Source organism: Elephas maximus, chromosome 5 (genome assembly GCF_024166365.1).
Source record: "Elephas maximus indicus isolate mEleMax1 chromosome 5, mEleMax1 primary haplotype, whole genome shotgun sequence".
Taxonomy (NCBI): Eukaryota; Metazoa; Chordata; class Mammalia; order Proboscidea; family Elephantidae; genus Elephas; species Elephas maximus.
The window spans coordinates 54,024,075-54,040,054 of record NC_064823.1 but is presented as its reverse complement, the minus strand read 5'-3'; the positions used below and the strand labels follow the sequence as shown (position 1 = coordinate 54,040,054).

At 38.5% G+C, this 15,980-nt stretch overlaps 1 pseudogene; it reads right to left on the bottom strand.

Annotated features, from left to right (window-relative positions):
* Nucleotides 1-1,541: 1,541 nt before the first annotated feature.
* On the bottom strand, nucleotides 1,542-10,367 carry LOC126077544 (alcohol dehydrogenase 6-like; annotated as a pseudogene).
* Nucleotides 10,368-15,980: the final 5,613 nt, after the last annotated feature.

Below are 15,980 nucleotides of genomic sequence, written 5' to 3'. Positions count from 1 at the left end.
TAGATTGATGACAGATCATTTGGGTTGATGAACATATCAGTGATATAATCAATTTAATCCCATTATTTCTGTTTTTAAAGTCACAGAATAAACTACATAATATCAATTCTCTGAGAATTTTTTAAAATTATTTTTTAGTAATTATACTCAAGATGCATTTATTTCATTTTTCACAATTACACTGTGTTCCCATCTCTGATGCTTTTCTTTCCATTGCACTGAAATTATCAGGGAGGTGCAGCAGGAAAGGAAGGAAGTCACTGAGGATGCCCTTGTACCTTTTATCATCATCTGGATCTCAGAACAGCAGAACACAGTGAATGCTGAAACATAAAAGTACAGTAATGAAATGATTGATTTGCCTTGGAAACAGTGATTTCAGCAAAATAATTATGCATAGTGTCATAAGAGACTGGGTTGCCTACCTGCCTGCACCTCGGACTTCACCTTCACTCTAGTTCACCTCTATGAAGTATCTATCCCCATCTGAATGGGGAATGGATTTAGTGAAAGTGGGATCCAACTTCCGCCCTGAGAAGAAGATCCCAGTTCTAAGCACCATTGCCTCTTCATGACCACCAAGGTCTCCAAACCCTCTGCTGCGGTTTCTAACCTGTTTCCATCAGGCCTGGAATCTAACCTCATTATGTCTGGCTTGGGGAAGAAAAAAGGGTTCTCCTGGTTCCCTTCTTTTTGCTGTGTCTACTGCAAGCTATATCCCCACTCCCTACCCCTGATCATCTGTTTATTAGAATTTTGGAAGACTTTTCTTGGCTCTTCATTCCTGATTTAAATGGGCTAAAATGCTAGGTCAGATCCAGCGAGGTGTTTAAGATCTAGATTTAAATTTTTAAAGATTTCTAAACAAGCAAAGGATGTGGGTAGAGTTGGGGGAGAGAAGATGAAAGGGAGACTTGCTTGGAATCAGAATGAAAAACTCAAAGCATTCATTACTGTTTAATTACTCATTCACTGTTTTTCTTTTATTCTTCACTGATATCTTCATCACTTATCACAGGCCTGGCAAATAGTCCATTATCAACAAATGTGCACTGATTGAGTAAATAAATAAATTGAAGAATTACTGAGTGAACAATTCATCCCTGAAGGTGTGTTAACAGAAACCGACTGTTCAAATAGCAGACATAAGGTAGAAAGGATTTGTGTCCTGGGTGGGAGCCTATGGCTCTACCTGGAAAAAATTCTGATTCTTTGCAAGATTTTATGACTCATGAAATGTCACCTCATTTATTTAACACCACCTCTCTAACCAGAGAAATAATGCATAATTGATGGATGTGGAATAGAGGGGTTCTTAGTGTTATAACAAACTCTTAAACATTTCTCTGAATTAAGATAGATGTGGGTCTTCCCAAGAAGTAACCTTTAGGTAAAAGCTTTTCTTATCCTGTTCACAGAGGAAATATGGTAGGCTATGTGAAAGATTTTAAAGGTCCAGGTAGCCATCTGTTTCTCATGAAATCACTTGGCAATGTTTGAAGAGTCATTTTCTCTGTGAGGTATCAGTGTATAGGACATCATCAAACAAAATACTCATTTTTTCCAGCATAGAACAACTCCATGACTTTGTGGATTTGATTAAAAGGCAGCTCATGGGTTATTAATGGATCTATATTAATTCCATTTTATAGGCAGTCACTAATTGAGGAATACAGTCTCTGGTTTTATAATCTGCAAAGCAAAACGGATTATAAGATTAAAAAAATAATAATAAGACTTGAGAAATATCAAGCCAACTAAAGGGGTGGGGGGAGGAGTTCAAATAAACCATGGAGACAGGTAAGGTATTTCTCTGAAAATTTGCCACTGAACATGGAAGATAATTAATTTGTACATCAAATGCTCTTGGCTGCTATTGCTATGTGTTATGAGTTGATTTGTGTCTCTCAAAAAGACATGTTCAAGTCCTAACCTTTGTGAACTTGACTTTATTTGTATATAGGGTTATTGCTGGTGTAATTAGTTAACAGGAAGTCATGCTAGAGTAGGATGGGCACAAATCCAACATGACTGGTGTCATTAAAAAAGAAGAGACACAAAGACAGAAACAGAGGAAAGAAAGAGGCAGGGGTTGGATCTATGCAGCCACAAGCCAAGGAACACCTGGGGCTATTAGGGAGGCAAGGGAGCTTCTTCTCTTAGAGCCTTCAGAGAGAGCTTTCTCTGCCAGTACCCTAAATTCAGAGCCCTTGTGGCTTAGTGGTTAAGAGCTTGGCTGCTAACCAAAAGGTCTTCAGTTTAAATCCACCAGCCATGCTTTCGAAACCCTATGGGGGCAGTTCTACTTTGTCCTGTAGGGTCACTTTGAGTTGGAACCAGCTCAAGGGCACATAACAACAGCACAACAGCCTCCTGAAGCATGAGAGGATAAATTGCTATTGTTTTAAGCCACCCAAGTTTGTGGCATTTTTTATGGTAGCCCTAGGAAGCAAAGACACTAAGTGTCCTTACAATGAGTTCTGTCACCCAGAGTTCCTTTGGAGAAAGATTGGCCATTTAAAACTGGTAGTCTCCAGCTCCCCCTGCTGGGCTCATCATTGCACAATTGCTTTTTCCATTCTCTATTCACACTTGGGCTTAACATTGCACCACCACTTCCAACCCGAGGAATGCACGGAGACTAGAATGTTAATTTCCTCAGGCTGTTGGTAGATACTGCTCAGAAATAAGCGCTTCTCTGAGAAGACAAAAACAAGCGCCACAGATACCAGGAGAGTGCATATAATTTCCCAAAATCATTGTTGTTAACACAGAACAATAGATTTTGAATCCACTAATGCAGAGTCAAAATTGACTCATTGATTTCAAACCCAAAAAGTATTTTGCAGGAGACTCCACATTTGAACAATTTTGTTTGAACTAAAAAACAAAAAACAACTAATTAATTAAATTAGTTAAGATCAATTTACGAAATATACCAACACACTGGAGCAGAAGTCTTTGGAAACTATTACCATTATATCTTTTTCCCCAAGGGGAGGAGCTTTGACTTTTATCCTTCTGCCAAGTTAAGGGGATCTCATGGAGAGCAACTGACTATTCCCTTCTATTCACCAACCTACCTCCTAAACTTGCACCCTTCAGCGTTCTTCCAGAGAAAATCATCAGTGCACCAAGGGAAAGCTTAGAATTTGATGAAGCCAATCCAATGATCATACAGAAACCATAACTCTCAGGGCAGGAGTCCCAGGCAGCAACCTAATGATGATAATAATGACTGTAAGCACATTCCCATATACCAGCTACCACCTTACCACCTCTAAGGAATCTTGGAGGCCCTGGATTTTGAATATCCTCTTGGGTAGAAGCTTCAGCTTCAACCCTGCCAGTGACAGGGATCTCACTAGAGAACCAGCATGGCTTAGTGGTAGAGAGCACAGCCTGTGCTAGCTGTGTGACTTCTGGCAAGTTTACTTCACCTCCTATGCCTCAGTTTCCTTATTAGTGAAAAGACCTATTTTACAGGGTTGTAATGAGGATTAAATGATGAATCATTCTTAAAACACTACTGGCACTATCTGTCACATAATAAGTACTGTGATTTCATGAAATAAAATAGAACACTCTATTCTTTACCTGACTTTCTCCACTGCCATGCTTCTCTGCCCTCGTCATCCATACTAAAAAATCCCAACTATATATATGTATATATATGTGTGTGCATCTGTGTGTGTATGAAGATTCAATTTTTTTTTTTAATTCAAGTTTCAGTATAACTCTTCGTATCTATCCTGTTGTATTTCATTTTCTGGTTCTTAACCCTGCTTTCTCACCTCTTTCCTCCCTCTTACCTTATTTGTCTCCTTCCTATCACCTACATTACTACCTCCAGTTCCTTCATTCTTTGATGGAGTACCTTAGGTACACACTTATAGATATTGAATACAGATTCATTCTCCCCACTAAAATGTAAAATCTAAGAGGACGATGACTATTTTAACCACTCTTGTATCCCTAGGGCTTAGCACACTGGTACATATGCGCTTGACAAACATTGTTTAAGTGAATAAATGCTTCTGATATCAAACACACAGAAATACCACATATGAAGCAAATAGTGTTCATACCTAACTATAAAATACATATACATGAAGAAAGAGTTAGGAATACAGGAAAGGAGATACTGATATTATGGCCTTTTTTATTTTTAAACTGTGTATACTATGAGGCTGAGTCCTTAGGTGATGTAACAGTTAAGCATTTGACTACTAGCTGAGAGTTTAGTGATTTGAACCCACCCATAGGTGCCTCGAAAGATATGCCTGGCAATTGGCTTCCAAAAGGTCACAGCCTAGAAAACCCTATGGAGGATTTCTACTCTGCCCACATAGGGTTACCACGAGTCAGAATCAACTTGAGGGAAACTAACAACAACATACTGTAATAACATACCTCAAAGTATTTATCATTTCTGTTTTAAGATCACATATTTTGGTGTGAATTTACATTCTATTTTTAGATTTGGAGGTCCACAGGTACAAAATGTATTTTCAGGACAGTTTGTACTTATCTATATAAAGTTATTTATTGTGTACTTCATTGGTGCAAATGGTTAATGTTCTTGACTGCTAACTGAAAGGTTGGAGGTTCAAGTCCACCAAGGGATGCCTTGAAGGAAAGGCCTGACAATCTACTTCCAAAAAATCAGTCACTGAAAACCCTCTGGAACGCAGTTCTACTCTGACACACAAAGGGCTGCCGTGAGTTGGAGCTGACTCAATAGTAACCGGTTAATGTGTGCCTATTTGTTATCAAGTAGTTTCCCCTCACTAAGCCTCAAAACCACATACCACATATCAGTGAGTCCGATGGCCTCAAACACAAAATCAACACCAAAGTGTGTCATTTCCACCATCACCTCCTGAACAGGCTTCTTGAGCTTCTAGGGCTGAGGCAATCAGTAACCCCTAAGGCTTTTGCCCAGGGAAATTTTTTCTCATTGATGTCAACCCCAATGACGTTAGAAGTACCAGACGCCTTGCATCCTATGACAATGACTGAACCAATTCCTCCAAGTCCATAGACCACACGGGTGGAACCAGGGGTGACCTGGAAATTCGGAAGGTAGGTTTATATTAGGTATCAAAACTGGGCACATGTTTAAGAAAAATAAATAAATAGATAAGATTAAAAAAAATAACAACCATTGAGAATTTTGGGACTATATACACCAAATGAACCATTCAGATTGATTGGACTAGATTTGATGATTTCCCAGCTGAATCACAATAACGTGTATTAAGACACAACCAACTTCCTCACCTTGGCTGAATGAGCAGCAGCCCCATAACCTCTAGGGTTCTCACAGCTTATGGTACACACTTTATCCATAGGAGCAGCATCATCAATTTTTGCCACCGCAATCTCAGGTACAATAGTATATTCAGTGAATGTGCTTGTGCGAAAAGAGTGATAAATCTTTTCTCCTTTGCAGGTAAATCTGCTTGTCCTATCCAGCGTTAATGCAGAAGATGGTAGAACGCTATTCCCCAGGGACACAAATACAGACAGAGGCACCGGAACTACACAGACACACGGAGTTACAAAGAAAGAAATGAGCACCGTTAGCTACACAGGTCAATGCTTGTAAAATAAAAGCAATTTAGTAAAAGCATGAGGAACGAATGTACTAATTCTTGCTTCTGACAGAAGTTGCCCACGGGGTGCAAGCTGGGATTGCATTCTCTAGGCTGTGGAAGAATGAGTGTGAGGACTTTATCTCCTATGTAGAGAAAAGAAATAATTATTAGTTTTAAAATATTAGGGCAATAAAATGCAGTAGTATATTTACAAAAGTCTCATTGAATGGCTTGGTAACTTGTGTACAGCTTATGGCAGTCAGGATAGCATTGCCCATAGCTGTTTCTAAGAATAAACCATTTTACTTGGTTTCAGAATCTCATTTTATTTTATTTTTTGTGAAAAATGGTGGAAATTTGGAGATATTCACTGCTGGATAGGTAGCTATAGGTCTAATTCCCACTGCTGTGTTTTAGAAACAACAATAAAACCAGGAATAAACCTTAGACATAATATATCTACTTTAACCCTTTTGTTTTCCATTTGAAGGTTTTAGGTCCCACAGTGGTTGTTACCTGTCTAAAGTGGCCCATCCAGCTGTATAATGGCACAGTCACCTTGTCTCAATATGACACAAGGGCACACAGCAGGCCCATGGGGTGTTTTTTTTTTCCTGGGCCTAAGTTCTAAGATATGTTCACTTCAGAGAATAAAAGGAATCACTCTTCCTCTGCAGAGAAAGGCTGTTTCTAGAGCACTTACTAAAGAGGAGGGTCTTGGGTTAAAGAGCTCTGCAGAGTATACTGATTACATTTGGATCCACTCACTACCTAGACCATGGAGGACCTAGGATGACAGGCTGGGGTAGGGTCTGGAAAGAAAGTTAATTACACAGTCATACCACAGACTCATGAAGGCCTGGCCAGAAGTCCATCACACAGTTCCTATGCTCGTCCTTATTTTGTAACTACTCCTGTTAGGCCTCTTGCAGAGCTTAGACGGCATTAAAATTCTCTTATAAGTTTAGGCAAGGCACATCTTAAATTCATTGGCTTCAAAAAATCCAAAGGTACTGGATCTCAGATTCAGGAGACATTCTGCTCTTTTGTCCTTTTCCTTCAATTCCTTTCATCATTTCCCACAGAACTTCCACTATACTTTTTCTAGCTAAAAAGGAGTTAGAATATATATTTCCTCTATTTGCCTTAAGTTCTTAGAGATGTAGCGATCATGCATTTTTATTTTTGTTGCTCCTACTATGCCTGGTGTCACACACATGGTTGTTGCTAGCTGCCCTTAAGTTCGCCCCAACTCATGGTGACCCCATTCACCTTGAGATTGAACTCAGATGCATGGTAGACACTCCACAATTTCTTGCTAAATGAAGACATGAATGATGGCTCTGTGGATGTCCTGACCATGCACTTCCTTAAATCTCTTTGTTGACCTCGTTTCAAGTTCAGGGTTAACACATTACCTTAGTCTATGTGACTGTGCTTATTTACTCTGAATATTTTAGTCACATTGAGAGTAGGAATGTCAAGATCCTTTTTTACATGGCTGGGGATGACCACATAGTTGCTATTGATTCTTTCAACTATCAGTATCATTTTATCAATGAAAATTCAAACTTAAATTCTAGTTGATTAGAACACTTATTCATTTGTCAAATTTTATCTGTTTCAATTCTGGGACAGGCACTGCGCTAATCATTGTGGAGGACAAAAATACCTATAAGAAGCAATACTTGCCCCTAAGGAGCTGTTTAGAAGTACATTGTTCTACCTCAACACTCGTTTGGTTTTGGCTATGTAGATCTCGCCAAGCCACTGCCCTACTGGCTTGTCATAGATGATAACAGAAAACATATGTGATTCTTGGAATTATTGGCTGCATTTAATTTAATGATAATCTGACTAATTAAAAGAATCTAGATGCAAACCAATTTTTTTTCTCCAGTTAATGTGTTTTATGTTCCTCACTTGCCCTGAGGGAATTCTTTAAGATGCTGCCCTGTCTTCTACCTGATTTCATCAAGCTTACTCCTTCACCAATACTCTCCACAATCCCAGCTCCTTCATGGCCTGGGATTAAAGGAAAGTTCACTGAGAGTCGTCCTTTCAGTATGTGATTATCAGTACCACAGATCCCTGAAGAGACCATCTGCATAGGAACTAAGTGAGCAAAGATCAGTTGGTTTGGGTTTTTTCCCTTTTTTTATTCTGTAATTGAATATTTAAAATTTCAATGTGTATTATCTCTCTTGATCACTGTAATAGCTTCAGATGTACACAGGGAAGGTACTATTATGCCCATCTTAGACAGGAGGAAAGGGAGCCTCACAGATTAGGATAAATTGTCCAACATCAGATGGTTTACGAGTTTCAGAGCTGGTAATAATTTTAGGTATTTAGGAATCAAGTCTTTATATCCTATGTCACCGAATAGTCATGAAATGTAAGGGCTGCACCATTTAGTGGAGAAATTTTGACCAAATAAATAGCACTTCTATTGAGAAAGAGAATTTCAGGCGTTACATTGTAGAGTGCTTTCTACAATGTTTTGGGAAAGTCAATTTCAAATTTTTAAACTTGTGCACTGAAAACATACTTTAGGTTAATACAAAATGAGTTTAAACTTAATAAGCTAACTATTGCAAATTTTAACTGAAATTGAGAATTTTTTAAAAATTCTTATTTAATGGAGTAAGGTTTCTGGTCTGTGGATGGTCCCAACCCAACTAAGTTGGATAATAAAAATGAAGCATTCAATGTACCATAGCCCATATAGTACTGATCTGCCTATAATATAGCCAGAAAAGCACATATCCAAGTGCTACTTACTAATTTTCCATTCTCTTTAGTGTGAGAGTCAGGGTTTTATATCTGATATACTGGAAAAGGCTACGGTATAATTGCACCAAATGGATGAAAAGAGATGCTCATGAGAAACACACTGTGTTTTTGATTCCCACAGTGTTAAAACGGGTTCAAGATGCTGTCAAAATCTAGAAGTGTTATTTTAGGTATTCAGCAATCTGGAATCTCATTATCAGTTTTGTTCTTCACATCAAATATGAATATGTGATTATCTGTGGGAAACTGTCTATGGTATAACCTGGGAGTGGGAGCCTCTGTCCTTAAGAGAAGATCCTGGCCTGGGTTTTATTCAGGGTTCAGGGTAACATTGCTCAAGTCCTTGCTCCTGCAACCTCCGCCTTGGTGGGCTATTTGGGATTGTTATTTAGGGTTTAGCCTTTGTCATAAATGAGCATATCATTGTAAGAGCAGAGAACAGTGGTTTATCAACTAGTAGACATTTCAGTGGAAGGTGACCCAGCACATGATGAGCACTTACTAAATGCTGCCTGGACGAATAATAAATAGGAGAATATAGCTTCTGTATAGCCGTCAGTAAGGAGCCTGGCTGGCACAAGTGGTTTGCGATCAGCTGCTAACCTAATGGTTGGCGGTTTGAACCCACCCAGTGTCTCTGTGGAAGAAAGTCCTGGTGAATTTCTCCCATTAAGACGACAGCCCAGAAGAGGCAGTTCTACTTTATAACATATGGAGTCATCATGAGTCAGGGAACAACTTGATGGCAACTAACAGCAATGACATCAATAGCAGCCAGTTAAAACAAATTATTGAACTCTTTGTCTTGTGTAAATTCTTATCACTGTTCGTTTTGTTCTTCACTTTCTCTCTTCTCTGAAATATAACCCTTAGCATAGCACTGGACATGGAGCTGATAGTTTATGTAGTGTTAATTCCCATATTCTCCTGTTCCCGCCTTTCACTCCTCATCTTTTTCTACCCGCCTCATTCCCTCCATCTTTTTTCCTTCTAGCATCTTCCCAATTCCCTTCATTCCTTTTCTATGTTACTCTTCTAACCATCCTCCTATGTCTTCTCCTACTTACATCAGTCTTGATATGGACTAGAGGCGTATAGCTTTTAGTACGTGTTGCTTTCACTGAATCAAATGTTGAGTTTCCTGTTCTTAATTTACAAGATAGGTGAATTTAATGTTTAATCCAATTTTAAGTAATAATAATACTCCTATTTTTGGGTATTTAATGATTTCATAAAATTTGAGATGCATTGATTGAGAGGTTAATTTGAAAATGGCAAGAGGCCTTTGATAGGCTACTGTTTTCCCATCCCTGGTCTAAACTCTGTTCAATAATCATTAATGAGCTTTCAAATCACTTTGAAGGCCATCATGGACTTCTTGCTGATCATTCCTGGAAAATTAAAATTTACCACGTGGTACACATTTTCCAATGAGCTCTCTGAGTAGAGTAAAAGAGTAGAGTAGGATGATTTGTCCATTAGTCACTATGTACTTGTTGAATATCTACTTTGTACCACAGACATATGGGGAAATGCACTTCCTCCTTCCCCTCAAAACTTAAAACAATTTAACTTTCAAAAAACTCTTTTAGGTCTCATGTGAAGTTTACAGGCCTGTGAAATATAATTTTAAGAAGAATCTTAATAATCAAAAAAATAATAATTATAATATGAGATTTACCAATATTTTACCATATTTAAGAATATCTCAGTCTTTCATTAACTCTGCACTTATCTTAGTTTATAAAATTTTCTTTTGTTAAGAGAAGTAGGCAGACCAAAAATGTAAATGAACTGATATACATATATATATACATATATATTATGAAACAGGTGTTTGCCTTCAAAGGTAAAGGCTAAAAGACCCAGATTTACCTTAATATGAACTTCACCAGCCTTTGGTGGATCAGCTTGCACTTCCTCAACTGAAAGGGGAGAATTTAGTGCCCAGGCAAGAGCTGCTCGGCATGTAATCGTCAGTGGACACAGGGAAAAGAAAATGACATCATACGGCAGTAACATGTTTTCAAAAACTAATATGTAAAAAAAAAATTTTTTTTCTGTTTATATGAATGATACTTGTTATAAAAAATTATAGCCTGGGAGATTTCAAAATTATAAAGAAGTAGGAAAAAGACTATCTGAAAATTTAGACATAAGCTACTGAGATTTTAACACACTTCCTTCTAGTGTTTTAAGATATTTTTATATAGTTGAGATCATGTCATATAAACAATTTTATATCCTAATTTTTTTGCTAACAACACCCACCGTTTATTGAACAATTGCCATTTACTTGTTTATAAGCATTTTTTCATGACTTCAAAATACTTTGTAAGGTGGGGCCAAGATGGCTGACTAGGTAGAAGCTACCTCAGATCCCTCTTGCAACAAAGACTCGGAAAAACAAGTGAATCAATCACATACATGACAGTCTACGAACCCTGACCATCAAACACAGACCTAAAGGGTTGACCTGAGTGACAGAGACTGAGAACGAACAACCACGGGGAAGCAACGACTGTTTTTGGAGCCTGGAGCCAGCGTCCCAGCAGAAAACCTTGGCGCCGGGCTTTGGACTGGGTGCAGGGGAGCTGAGCACGGCATCCTGAGATGGCGCAAACACAGGATGCAGCCCTAGCCCCCAGAATTGATCTTGGGGGAAGCCCAGCCAGTGCACGCAGGCAGCGCAGCAACACAGCTGACAGGAGGAGAAGTCACTGGGAGGCAGCGACTGGTTTTGGAGCCTGGAGTGTGGAGTCCCAGCCGGGGAACTTTGGCGCTGGGCTTTGGACTGGGAGCAGAGGAACTGACCACGGCTTCTGAGACAGCACAAGCACGGGACGCAGGCCTGACCCTTGGGGGCAATCTCAACCCAGCCAATGCACACAGGCTACACACCCCTCAGGAATCTCAGATAAAACAGTCATCTCCAAGTAAGATAAGTAACTTTGTCTATATTCCGGGGTGCTACTCTCTCCTGTCTATCTGACCCCTCCTCTCCCCTTCCCAGGCAGCTTCATTAACATTGGAATTTCCTGAGCCAGAGAGTGAAGTGCTCTGCAGTTTTTTTGTTTTGTTTTGGTCTTTTCCTAACCCATTCTCCTGGCCAGAAAGAAAAAAAGAAGCAGCTACAAAAAACCCAGGGACCAAAAATCCTTCCCGGACTTCCTGAAATTGGACTAAAAATACAGAACCAGCTTCAGCAAAGCATATGAGATCCACAGTCTTGGGCTTTCATCCCTACAGGGAACAAGGTGGCTATTAAAATGCAAAGGAAATTCTGATAGGGACCTGACTGTAATTGTTTTAGCAGATTACTGGAAAGACAAGTTTCCCAGCTCTGATATCTCTGCATATTCAACAGAGCCCTCACTGACCCACAACAGGGAACTGAGGGTTGAAACTCCCCCCAGACCACCTAGCCTCCTGCCTTAGGGGTCTGAGGATGGTGACATCTACCAATCTGTAGAGGTACATGCATTGGGTGCCTAAGGTACAGCTGCAGAGTGCATCCACCAAAGTGCTTTAGGAATAGAGACACACCTAACTCACTGGCACTTGGGGGAAGCCTGTCAGCATCCTGCCCCCCCTGGAGTGTGACCCCCTGCTGCTACTAGAATCTGGTGCACACAACTATCACCACTACACCTCTAAGTGGATAGGTGACAGTCTGCACCACACACTTGGTGACCCAAAATGAGATTCTACTCAAGAATAGTGAATGGACTCTTAGGCTTATATATCTGGTAACAGTCCAAACCAGCTGGTAATAGGACATAAGTGGCTCAAGGGCTACAACAATCAAGACAACGCAATCTAGTAGCCCATCTATGTACACTGAAAGAAAACAAAACAAGATAACACTCAGTGAGCAAATATCATTACAATATACATATATTTTTTTATCTTATAGATGGCTCGGAGACAACAGTCGATATCAAACCACATAAAGAAGCAGACCATGATTGCTTCTACAACTCCCCTAATTAAAGAATCAAAATCTTTCCCAAATGAAGATACAATCCTGGAACTGCCAGATGCAGAATATAAAAAACTAATTTACAGAATGCTTCAAGACATCAGGGATGACCTCAGAAATGAAATAAGGCAATCTACAGAAAAAGCCAAGGAACACACTGATAAAGCAGTTGAAGAAATCAAAAAGATTTTCAAGAACATAGTGGAAAAATTAATAAGCTGCAAGAATCCATAGAGAGACAGCATTCAGAAATCCAAAAGATTAACAGTAAAATTACAGAATTAGACAACTCAATAGGAAGTCAGAGGAGCAGAATCGAGCAATTGGAATGCAGAGTGGGGGACCTGGAGGATAAGGGAATTGACACCAATATAGCTGGAAAAAAATCAGATAAAAGAATTAAAAAAAATGAAGAGACCCTAAGAATCATGTGGGACTCTATCAAGAAGAATAACTTGCATGTGATTGGAGTTCAAGAACAGGGAAGGATAACAGAAAATACAGAGAGAATAGTTGGAGATCTGCTGGCAGAAAACTTCCCTGACATCATGAAAGATGAAAGGATATCTACCCAAGATGCTCATCGAACCCCATATAAGATTGATCCAAAAAGAAAATCACCAAGACATATTACCATCAAACTTGCCCAAACCAAAGATAAAGAGAAAATTTTAAAAGCAGCCAGGGATAAAAGAAAGGTCTCCTACAAAGGAGAATCAGTAAGTTCAGACTACTCAGCAGAAATCATGCAATCAAGAAGGCAATGGGATGACATATAGAGCACTGAAGGAGAAAAACTGCCAGCCAAGGATCATATACCCAGCAAAACCCTCTCTCAAATATGAAGGTGAAATTAAAATATTTACAGATAAACACAAGCTTAGAGAATTTGCAAAAACCAAACCAAAGCTACAAGAAATACTAAAGGAAATTGTTTGGTCAGAAAACCAATAATATCAGATACCAGCACAACAGAAGTTCACACAACAGAACAGAACATTCTGATATCAACTCAAATAGGGAAATCACAAAAACAAATTAAGATTAATTAAAAAAAAATGCTCAAAACAGGGAATCATTGAAGTCATTATGTAAAAGATCACAATAATCAAAAAAGGGACTAAATACAGGAGGCATAGAACTGCCATATGGAGAGGGAAACAAGGCGATATAGGACAATACAAGTTAGGTTTTTACTTAGTAAAATAGGGGTAAATATTAAGGTAACCACAAAGAGGTCTAACAATTAAATAACTCAAAATAAAAACCAAGAAAAACATAACGACTCAGCAAACATAAATTCAACTGCTAGGAAGATGAGGAGCACACGATTTACAAAGAAAAAAGTCTCTGCACAAAAAGTAAGTGGAAAAATGAAATTGTCAACAACACACACAAAAAGGCATCAAAATGACAGCACTAAACACATACCTATCTATAATTACGCTGAATGTAAATGGACTAAATGCACCAATAAAGAGACAGAGAGTCTCAGACTGGATAAAAAAACACGATCCATCTATATGCTGCCTACAAGAGACACACCTTAGACTTAGAGACACAAACTAAAACTCAAAGGATGGAAAAAAAATATATCAAGCAAACAACAAGCAAAAAAGAGCAGGAGTAGCAATATTAATTTCTGACAAAATAGACTTTAAAGTTAAATCCACCACAAAGGATAAAGAAGGACACTACATAATGATAAAAGGCAAGATTGACCAGGAAGATATAACCATATTAAATATTTATGCACCCAATGACAGGGCTACAAGATACATAAATCAAATTTTAACAGAACTGAAAAGTGAGATAGACACCTCCACAATTATAGTAGGAGACTTCAACACACCACTTTCGGAGAAGGACAGGGCATCCAGTAAGAAGCTCAATAGAGACACGGAAGACCTAATTACAACAATCAACCAACTTGACCTCATTGACTTATACAGAACTCTCCACCCAACTGCTGCAAAGTACACTTGTTTTTCTAGCACACATGAAACATTCTCTAGAATAGACCACATATTAGGTCATAAAACAAACCTTTGCAGAATCCAAAACATCGAAGTATTACAAAGCATCTTGTCAGACCACAAGACCATAAAAGTGGAAATCAATAACAGAAAAATCAGGGAAAAAAAATCAAATACTTGGAAACTGAACAATATCCTCCTGAAAAAAGAGTGGGTTATAGAAGACATTAGGGAGGGAATAAAGAAATTCATAGAATGCAACAAAAATGAAAATACTTCCTATCAAAACCTCTGGGACACAGCAAAAGCAGTGCTCAGAGGTCAATTTATATTGATAAATGCACACATACAAAAAGAAGAAAGAGCCAAAATCAGAGAACTGTCCCTACAACTTGAACAAATAGAAAGCGTGCAACAAAAGAATCCATCAGGCACCAGAAGAAAACAAATAATAAAAATTAGAGCTGAATTAAATGAATTAGAGAACAGAAAAAGAATTGAAAGAATTAAAAAAGCCAAAAGCTGGTTCTTTGAAAAAATTAACAAAATTGATAAAGCATTGGCCAGACTGACTAAAGACATACGGGAAAGGAAACAAATAACCCGAATAAGAAACGAGATGGGCCATATCACAACAGACCAAACTGAAATTAAAAGAATCATATCAGATTATTACAAAAAATTGTACTCTAACAAATTTGCAAACCTAGAAGAAATGGATGAATTCCTACAAAAACACTACCTACCTAAACTAACACATTCAGAAGTAGAACAACTAAATAGACCCATAACAAAAAAAGAGATTGAAAAGGTAATAAAAAAAACTCCCAACAAAAAAAAAGCCCTGGCCTGGACGGCTTTACTCCAGAGTTCTACCAATCTTTCAGAGAAAAGTTAACACCACTACTACTAAAGGTATTTCAAAGCATAGAAAATGACAGGATACTACCTAACTCATTCTATGAATCCACCATATCCCTGATACCAAAACCAGGTAAAGACATCACAAAAAAAGAAAATTACAGACCTGTATCCCTCATGAACATAGATGCAAAAATCCTCAACAAAATTCTAGCCAATAGAATTCAACAACATATCAAAAAAATAATCCACCACGACCAAGTGGGATTTGTTTTTATGCAAGGCTGGTTTAATATTAGAAAAACCATTCATGTAATCTACCATATAAATAAAACAAAAGACAAAAACCACATGATCTTATCAATAGATGCAGAAAAGGCATTTGACAAAGTCCAACACGAATTCATGATGAAAACTCTCAGCAAAATAGGAATTGAAGGAAAATTCCTCAACATAATAAAGGGCATCTATACAAAGCCAACAGCCAACATCACTCTAAATGGAGAGAGCCTCAAAGCGTTTCCCTTGAGAACGGGAACCAGACAAGGATGCCCTTTATCACCACTCTTATTCCACATTGTGCTGGAGGTCCCAGCCAGAGCAATTAGGCTAGACAAAGAAATAAAGGGCATCTAGAGTGGCAAGGAGGAAGTAAAATTATCTCTATTTGCTGATGACATGATCTTATACACAGAAAACCCTAAGGAATCCTCCAGAAAACTACTGAAACTAATAGAAGAGTTTGGCAGTGTCTCAGGTTATAAG